The sequence below is a fragment of the Acomys minous genome, assembly GCF_964271855.1.
Source record: "Acomys minous genome assembly, chromosome: 14".
In the NCBI taxonomy this organism is placed as follows: Eukaryota; Metazoa; Chordata; class Mammalia; order Rodentia; family Muridae; genus Acomys; species Acomys minous.
In genome coordinates this window covers 48,157,491-48,166,956 of record NC_140496.1, presented here as the reverse complement: position 1 = coordinate 48,166,956, position 9,466 = coordinate 48,157,491, and the positions used below count along the sequence as shown (strand labels likewise).

Here is a 9,466-nt window from a genome sequence, read left to right as displayed (position 1 = left end):
AAATTAGGGCCATTGTCAGAGACCTTAGTTCTGTTTGGTGACATGACACACCTGCAAAATTAGTCACTCACACACTAAGTCTCAAATACAGTAAAAAAAAAAAACAAACATTCACACAATAAAGGTAATTGACTGTGACAAATAAGGAATGTAATTTTTCTTGGCCATGTTTCAGAAATTCAAGGTCGACGGCCTTTGTCAAGGCACAGAGCAGGAAGACGTCAGTCCTGCTGCATCTAGGAGCAGGCAGGGTAGGTATGTGTGCTCACTTGCTGGTGGGGACGTTTGCATGCCAAGTATTTACAACTGTATTCTCTTAGAAAAGCCAAGTGAGCTGAAAAGAAGCATTCCAGTTTCCCCTGCGATGCAGGTTGGGTTGAGTCTGCAGTCATCAGTTAGAAACTAGAGTTGGCATGGCTCTCCAAAGCATATCTGTGAAATTGAAACAAACTGCTAAACTCATCTTGTCTCTGGGTTCTGCCTCCTGCACTGGGGCACTCGTGTCTTGCAAAGTAATATTTGTGTTTTTCTGTAACAAATATTATCAAAAGGAGAAAAAGAGGTAAAAAAAATTCAACTCTGTTATCTTTTCTACTAGTTCAATGGCAACTGGAAAAAAATGGAAAACATCAATTCAAATGAAGTTTCTAGATTTTCGCGAGTGCTCTGACAGCCAGGATTACTTAAAATTGACCACACAGAACTGTCCTTGCTATAGTGACAAGAAAGCCTACAGAAAAGTGAGTGCATACGTTATGAGAATTCAGTCAGCAAGCCTTTCTCAACCTGGACTGGCTTTCTTTTTTATGATAGTCTGATCCATTTGAGCTTGAGAGGTAAGAGAACCTTGTGTGGACACCGATGGATTTCCCACCCACCAAAGCATGGCCTACACTCTGATGCACGTGTGAACTATTGCCCGGGTCCATGTAGCATGCACACATTTAAACACTGGAGACAAGGCAAGGACTACAAGACAGGACAGGAAGGAAGCATGTGGTGTCTCATTGCAGGCATCCAGAGCCTGCTTCCTTTTTTTTTTCATATAATTTTGTTTGTTTCAATTTTTATTTATTCTTCTCTCATACAAAACATCCTTGCTGAAGCTTCCTCTCCTTCCACTCTTCCCGGTTCCCCCACACCTTTCCTCTCACCCAGATCCATTCAACCCCCCCTCCCCCCTCCCCGTTTCCCCTCAGGAAAGAGCAGGTCTCCCAGGGACATCAACCAACAGAGTATAACAAGACCCAGTAAGACCAGGCACGACCCCCACATCAAGGCTGGGTGAGGCCGCCAGGAGGAGGAAGAGGGTCCCCAAAGCAGGCAAAGAGTCAGAGACATCCCCACTCCCACTGTCAGGACTCCCCCTAAAAACATCAAGCCAACAGCCATGACGTGAGTGCGGAGGTCGTAGAACAGCCCCATTCAGCTCCACAGCTGCCACTTCACTCTCTGTGGCCCCGTGAGTCCTGCTCTGTTGATTGGGTCAGCTGTGCAGAGGCGTGGTCTAATGTATACATTCCAGTGATTTCACAGCACCTCAGAAGTAGGCATGCAGCTAAAGCTGGGAGGAGAGGGGCCAGCTTAGTGAGGTAACCGGCTTGCCCAAGGACCAACAGCTAGTAAAGGATGGGTACTAAATCAGGGCTGAATTCTTCTGGTGGTCAGGACTATCCTCTTTTTAAACCTCTTGTTGTAATTATAAAAACTACAAACCTACGAGATAGAGACAACAGGTGTTTGCACCTCTGATGGGCTTTCAGCCCTAAACTCCTCTGTGCGGTGAACGTGTCGGTAAGAGGCTGGAGCGGTGGGTCAGTGCCTAAGCTCTTGCAGAGGATCTGAACTGAGTTCCGAGCTCACATCTCTGCCTATGCACAACTCCAGGAGATACAACCCCTTCTTCCAGCCTCTATAGGCACCTGCATGCATCACACACACACACACACACACACACACACACACACACACACACTCACTCACCAATCTGATACATGTAAGTGACCAGGCACAGCCTACTTATCGAGTTGGTTGGTCACTGGCCAGGGTTTGACTGCGTTGGAGCTGCAGCCCCTGACTGCATCACAGTAAAGCTGGACCATTTCTTTTCATCTTACTTGGCTTTTCTGACAGAATATAGTTGCCTGCTGCTGCCTGGCATCACTGAGGAGCATTTTGCATTATAACTAACCCCAAAAGAGGTGAAACTTCAAATGGCAAAGTATTCTTTCCACACATGCACATCTTCTCACCTTGATAAACTGAGAGGTCTCAAGGGAAAGCCATTGTGAGCTGGGGACCTCTGTGTTTCCAATGGCCATGGGCCCATTTACCACCTAGTAGATGTTTTGTCCTGCCGTATTCACTCCATACTGACTCTGTGCCTCAGAATAAAATGCAAGAGATAAAATTCATGACCCTATTTATTCCCCACCATTTATCAGGCACCTGCTCGCCTGAGACAGCTCCGTCCACACTGCCGTGCTGCCAAAATGTTCTTTTCGTACGAACCTGCCCACAAGGAAATATACTTTGCTTCTCTTCCTACACTGATGGCATCGTGATGTCTATGTACTTTTTGTAGCTTGAGTTTTATGTCCAAAATTTAAGGCTCATACATGTTGATAGAGCCCAAACATCTAAGCCCTGTTTGCTGCTCCTCCTCCTCCTCCTTTTTCCTGTTTTCTTCCTTTGCCCTTCTCTGCCTCCTCTGTTTGCTTCTGGTGAGTGTGAGTCTACACACCTGTGCACAGACTCACAGAAGCTGAGGGAGGGAGCTGGGTGTCTTAGTCTCCCAGTGTCCATTTCACTCCCTTATCTCAGGGTCCCTCAAAGAACCCAGAGCTAGGCTGGTGGCCAGCAAGCCCCAGAGAACCTCTTGTAGCCACCTACCACCAAATTACAGGCTTACAAGTCACACAGCCAGAGCTCTGTCCCTCCCTCCCCTTCTACCCCTTCCCCCCCCCCCCCCCCCGCCTCGCTCTCCAGGGTCCTACTAGGTAGCTCTGGCTGGCCTGGAACTTTCTATATAGACCAAGCTGGACTTGACTAATAGAGATTTTCTCCCTCCTTTCCTCCCTCCCTCTCTCCTTCCCTCCCTCCTTCCTTCCCTTCCTTTCTCTCTCTCTCCCTCTCCCTCCCCCCCCCCTCTCTCCTCACTCTCTCCAGGGTCCCATTATGTAGCTCTGGAAGGCCTGGAAACTTTCTATATAGACCAAGCTGGCCTTGAACTAATAGAGATTTTTCTCCCTTCCCTCCCCCTTCTCCAGGGTCTCACTATGTAGCTCTGGCTGGCTTGGAACTTTCTATATAGACCAAGCTGGCCTTGAACTAGTAGAGATAGAGATCTTCCTGTCTCCATCTCCAAACTTCTGGGATTAAAGGCATGTAGCACCATGCTCAGCCCTACACCCAGCTTTTTATGTAATCGCTAGGATCTGAACTGAGGTCCTTACGCTTGTGCACCTAGCGTTCTTGTCCATAGTCATCTCTCCAGCCCTAGTTAGGTCTTTCTAATTGCTGTTTATTATTTTATTGTTTGAATATTCCACGACTCCTTTCTCAACTTTCTGACAATAGATATTCAGCTTTTTATTTTAGCTGTTTTTTTTTTAATGTTTATTTTATAGATAATGCAACAAAGGGTGTTTTTCTAGCTACTTCCTTGTGAGCATGCCCGACTGTTTCTCTAGGAAATGACTGGATCATGGAAGTGCAGTTTCATAGTTCTGAGTATTTGCATTGCTCTGGATTGAATTGTGCCGTCTTGCCATTCCTGTGTTGGAGCCGTGAACCCTAATACAGCTGGATTTGGGGACAGCACTTGTGAGGAGGTGATTGAGTGCAGATGAAGTTATAAGGGTTAGGCTGTGATCTGACAGGATTAGAGACCTGGAGAGAGGAGGAGATCAGACTGTTGGCTGCAGCTGCCAGGGCACACGAGCTTTGTGAGGACACCAGGTCAGTCTAAAGCCCAGACAAAAAGCCAAGCTTTGCTGGCCCCTTGACCTTAAACTCTGGACTCTAGGACTGTAAAGAAAACAACTTCCTGTTGTCTGCAGCAGCCAGCCCGTGGTATTCTGTCAGCAGCCTGAGGAAACTAATACATGTTTCTTTCAGATGTTTTGACCTCACAAATTGTTTCCCAGAATGTACCGACACCCACCTCACCAGCAATGGACACCTCCCTCATGACGTCCCAGCCTCACCAGAGCCCAGGCTGCCCAGACCCTGGAGCTGCACTAGGCCAAAGGCTCTGTCTGATTCCTTGAATTACAGATTCAGTCAAGATATGCAGGAATTTGCTGCACATTGAAGGGTAATTTTAGCTAAACTAAGTGTGAATGGTGTTTGGGTGGCTTGCGTTTCCAGCCTCTTATGTAGCAGCAACTCTTGACAGTTTAGCTGCTCTGAAATAAAAAATGCGAGGTTGCTTTGATGTAGTATGTTAATCCCGTACGTTTTCTCTTCTGTTTGTTTCGTTGCATTTTGAATCAGGAATTGTTATGAACCCTAAGTTAGCCTCAAGCTTGAAATCCTCTTGCTTTGACCTTTTAAGTACTGTGCCACCATGCCCAGCTCTTCAGAATAAAAAAACAAAACAAAACAAAAATCATTTATTTATTTTTACCTGTGAGCAAGTATGTGGGTGATCATGCACCGCAGAGGGCATGGAGAGGTCAGAAGGCAACTTCTGCGAGTACATTTCCCCTTCTACTGTATGGCTATCAGGGGCAGAACTCGGGTCATCAGGGCTGGCAGCAAGAGCCTTTTCCTGGCTGAGCCATCTCACTAGGACTCCTGCATTTTTAACTTTGGGGTGTTTGAAACTGGTTAGTTCTATGCAGTTAATAAATGTTGGGGAGGGAGTGGCGCTGGAGAGGTGGCTCAGCAGTTAGGAGCGCTGGCTGCTCTTCCAGAGGACCTGTGTTTGATCTCCAGTACCTATGTGGTAGCTCACAACCATCTGTAACTCCAGTTCAGGGGATCCAGCACCCTCTTCTGGCATCTCTGGGAATTGCATGCACATGCAAAACATCCATATACATAAAAGATCGTTTAATTAGTTGATTTAAAGAAAAAGGTTGAAGTGTTTTGTTTTCTATGCCTTTATATTTTTTCTTTAATCTTTATCAGATGGGGTCCACAAAAGTAACCTTAACATACGTTATTCTGGATTCTTAAGTTATATATGATATTTTATATGTTACCATGGACGTAAATAGTAATAAAAATATTACAAATGGCCAAGGGAAACGCTTTCTGCACTGAGGGCAGATCTGTCACAGGCTCTAATATCTTGCTGCTGGGAAGAGGACACTCACTGGTGGCCTCAGGGCTGTGGTCATCCCCATGCGCTACAGCAGCCAGGTCCACCAGGGCCCTCCCTGTGGTGTCATTTCAATCCAGCTCATGTAGACTTGTCCTCTCCACCTTTACAGTTGCCCCCTAGTTCACTGAACATGAAAAGCCTTTAATCAAGAGGCCCAAACCCACGAGGGCTAGATTTCAGCTGAGGTTTCTTCTGATTGGCCACCCGAAATCTCTGCAATCTCAACCTGTACAGCCGCAGATCACTGTAGGAACTCAAGACAATTAACCTCCCACCCCAGCCGCCTCCTCCCTGAGCCTGGTTAGAGAAGTTTTTCAGGAGCATGTACCACAGCCTGAGTGTTCATTGCAGCACTGTTCACAGTGTCCCTGTCATGGAACCAGCCTAGGTGTCCAATGGCAGCGGCATGTGGAAGGAGGATGCCATAGATGTGAGGTGTTTGTGTGTGTGTGTGTGTGTGTGTGTGTGTGTGTGTGTGTGTGTGTGTGCGTGCATGTGTGTGCATGCACACACATTGGAATTTTTCTTGGTGATAAAGGAGAACTAGGTTATGTGTATGGCAGGAAAATATATGCAACCAGAGATAATGATGTTAAGAGAATTGCACCAGTCCCAGAAAAACAAACACCATGTTTTCTTTCATTTGTGATTCCTAGATTTTATATAATCTCATAAAATCATGTATGTCCATAACGGGAAAGCGTAAGAAATGGAGTAGAAGTGAAATTGTCTAGGGGGATAAAAGGACAGGGAGGGGTGAGGAAGAGAAGACAGGAGATGAGATGCAGATATTCTCAACACACAATATATACTTGTACTATTTTACACTTTAAACCTTAAAGGAAATGGCAAAATAACCAGGCTGGAACAAGATGTTTGGTACTCAAATAGTTCAACTCTTCAAATCCTAGGAAAAGATCTTGCAAGAATTCAGGCAGGTTAGCCTTTAATCACGGCACTTGTGAACATAGTGTCCACCAGGCTGCCGGGTCTTACTGTGATTTTGTGACATGATTCTGCAATGCTAAATGCTAGAAAAGGCCCTCTTTCGCACAGCTTAGCCACGCAGTAACCATGTGCACGTCACAGGCTCCTAAAAGTCCTAAAGACATTTTGGCATCTTACCAAATCAAAAGTACCTTTGTTTTCCTTCTCTGTAGGCTCAATTTTCTTAACCAATATATTTTATTATAACTTATTAACGGAGCGTACATCACTTATAACCCAACTAACCAAAACAATAGGAAATGGGGATTAAGGAACACAATAGCAAAACCGTAAGGATATCAGTTCCGAGGAACGATTCTCCTGGTGTAATCAGCAGGATTTCTTCTGCTGGAACCTGGAGTAACCAGAACCCGGAACCTCAGCAGGAGCCAGAGCCCCGAAGCCTTGTTCCTTTTAGTGGTTCTCTCTCAGAGTGTCTCGTAGTGCAGCGATGAAGAGCCAAAACTATCCGAGGTCTCCAAAAGCCCCGCCTCCAGTTCTGGGCTCATTTATATATCTCCTCCCAGACTCTGTTCACAGCATCTTTTCAGCTGGCAACAATCAAGCTCCCGCACAAGGTGGTTGGTCTTTGAGTGGATTGACCTCACCTGTTTTCTCACAAGACTGTCCCAATCCCACACTTGGGATCCTATAAAACAGGTTTATCTCTCCTTCATCTCCCCATTTCTCTTTAATAAAATAAGCTATATACAACAAAATAAGAATTATATATTAAGTCAACATTTACAAGGACCAGTTCATTTGTAGTTAACAATTTTTAAGAAATTATTCCATTATCCTATGCTACTGATTCTTATCCTAATGTCTAAAGTTTTTTTTAATCTTCTTATTCTTTTTTAAAACTAGACTTATATTAATACTGTAGCTTTCTAGTCTTCAACCCCATCAGAGACCCCAGAAGGAAAAACTATCCAATATGAAGAAAGTGCGGGCAAGCAACTTCCAAGAGTATTGACAGGACAGAGAGCTGACTGTCTAGACAGTGACAAGTTCCTCTCCATTGTTGGGGCATCCAGTCTTCAGCCAGCCGGCCCAAGGCATCTGACAGACTGTTTCTGGACTGCCACAAGTTTCTCTCCATCGTAGGTGCATCCCACTTTCAGCCAACTCAAAGCATCTCACAGACTGCTCTGCAGCAGGAATCCTGAAGGACTGGCCCACCTGGTCTCTGCAAGGCTGGGCAGCCAATTTTTCAGTATCAGGCTTGATCGTATCAGACGGTCATTCTCTCATCAGCAGTAGAGATAAGCAAAGTTCCTCAGTCCAGGAGCTATCTGCCTCTATCGTTTCTTGATGCCCGCATAATTAGACTGGAGGTGCTACCAGGAATGGATGTCTCTCTGTCATAAAAGCCCTTTATTATTAAATGCCATTTTCTGTACATCTCTGAAGTGTCTGAAGACCGTCTATCTATCTATTCTGTCTATCATCTATCTATTCCTTTGAAACCATATACAAAAAACTAAATAAAGCTTATTCTATAATTAAGTAATTTAGTATCTAGTAAGATTTATAAGTGACCAACTATCAATTTCTATCTTCGACCATCCTGAACAAGTTATAACAGCTATTTTTCACCTTTTCAAATAAGTTGTACATGTATAATACATTAAATAAATGTCAAACAAAATGATCTACCAATGTTTCTACCAACATACAATATACAATTTAAGTTCCACTAACATACCATATATAATACATAAAGCAAAAGTTGAAAAAGGAAAACAATCGTAAATTTCCATCAATCTACAATACCAATGAAATATTTTAATACCAATGCAAATTATTTGAAGCTAGTAGATTCAATAATCTTTTTATTCTATAAATCTATATTCTCCCTTATCCTTCCCTTCTTCTCCCCTTTTCTTTAAGGTTAGATAGAAAAATAAGAGAGAAAGAAGGATAGAAAAAAGAAATCCCTAAATGAAACTTTTACTAACGTATAACTAATCCCCCCCAGGCAAAAACAAATATTTATAACCCACCAAAACCCATCACTCCACCTATTGCAAATGGGGGCATCATTCTCTCAAAATTACTTTTTGCTGTTCGGGGGAAAACGTCTTTTAGGTACCCTTAGAAAAATAAGATATTGGCCAAATTCTGCAAAAGCTAGCTGTATCTGTTTTGTCCAGTGTTTTTTGGATCGATCCTTGGGGCTAGCCCTTTTTACAGTTGATGTGCATGCAATTTCTTGAGGAAACAGTAGCTGAAGCAGTCTCTGATGTTGAACCACTGGGCTATCTGCTTTGTCTTCATAATTGTCTGGTTTTTTGCTCTGAAAAGAAGCAAACTCTCACAAGTATTAGCATAAATACTTATCTCTATATATATGGAATATTCAAGGTGTACAAATTATTTAAAGATAAACATCTGCCCTATTTTTGAGCAGGTGGAAGCCATCAGTGTTATACATCTGTTTGAGCTGTAATATCCAAGCTGTAAGAAAGAAAGTCATGTTATAAAGACCAGATCTCCCTTACTATGCCCTTGCTATATCAACACAATCATGTATTATGTACTAAGAGGTCTCTCCTGGTCAGATCTAATCTTTATAAGTTTTGTCTCATATGTTTTCACTTCCTGTAGAAATATAGGCATAGCCTCGGCCCCGCCTCAAAACTTTTGCAGGTTTCCAATCCATGCTCATTAAGTGTTTATAGTAAATTGGTTGTCCTAATTCCTCAGTCTTTTTCTGTAACCCAATGTCTCTCAGTTGCTGTTGTCTCTTCATCACCAACATTCAGAAAATTTAAAGTCAACGCTTCTCCACTGTCACAGCTGTGTACTGACAACAAAAGCAATGCCAGGTGAGACTGCTGGCACTGTAGCTTCATGAAGGCACTGGCTCCAAGCTGGACTCTCCAATGTTTGTTTGTTTGTTTGTTTGTTTGTTTGTTTTGTAGCTACACGGTTGTCAGTTCCACTAAAGTATGCCCTGATGAAACAGGAGAAATGATTGATTTTATTAAGCCTAGGCAGGTGAACATAGTTTAAAATATTCTGGGTGAAGAGACGGGACTCGTACATAAGTGCTGCTGCTGCACCCTGAGAGCCACAGCTGGCTCAGGACCAGCATCCGAGCCATTCGGAACCAGCTGGTGTTTTCATATGACACCATCTTTA

General features: G+C 43.8%; 1 long non-coding RNA gene across 1 annotated transcript; it reads left to right on the top strand.

Moving 5' to 3' along the window:
- The first annotated feature begins 639 nt into the window (after nt 1-639).
- LOC311583729 lies at nt 640-4,200 on the top strand. Its single transcript, XR_014774651.1, has 3 exons — nt 640-740; nt 1,210-1,284; nt 4,120-4,200. It is a non-coding gene; the product is annotated as an uncharacterized lncRNA (long non-coding RNA).
- The last annotated feature ends 5,266 nt before the right edge of the window (nt 4,201-9,466 follow it).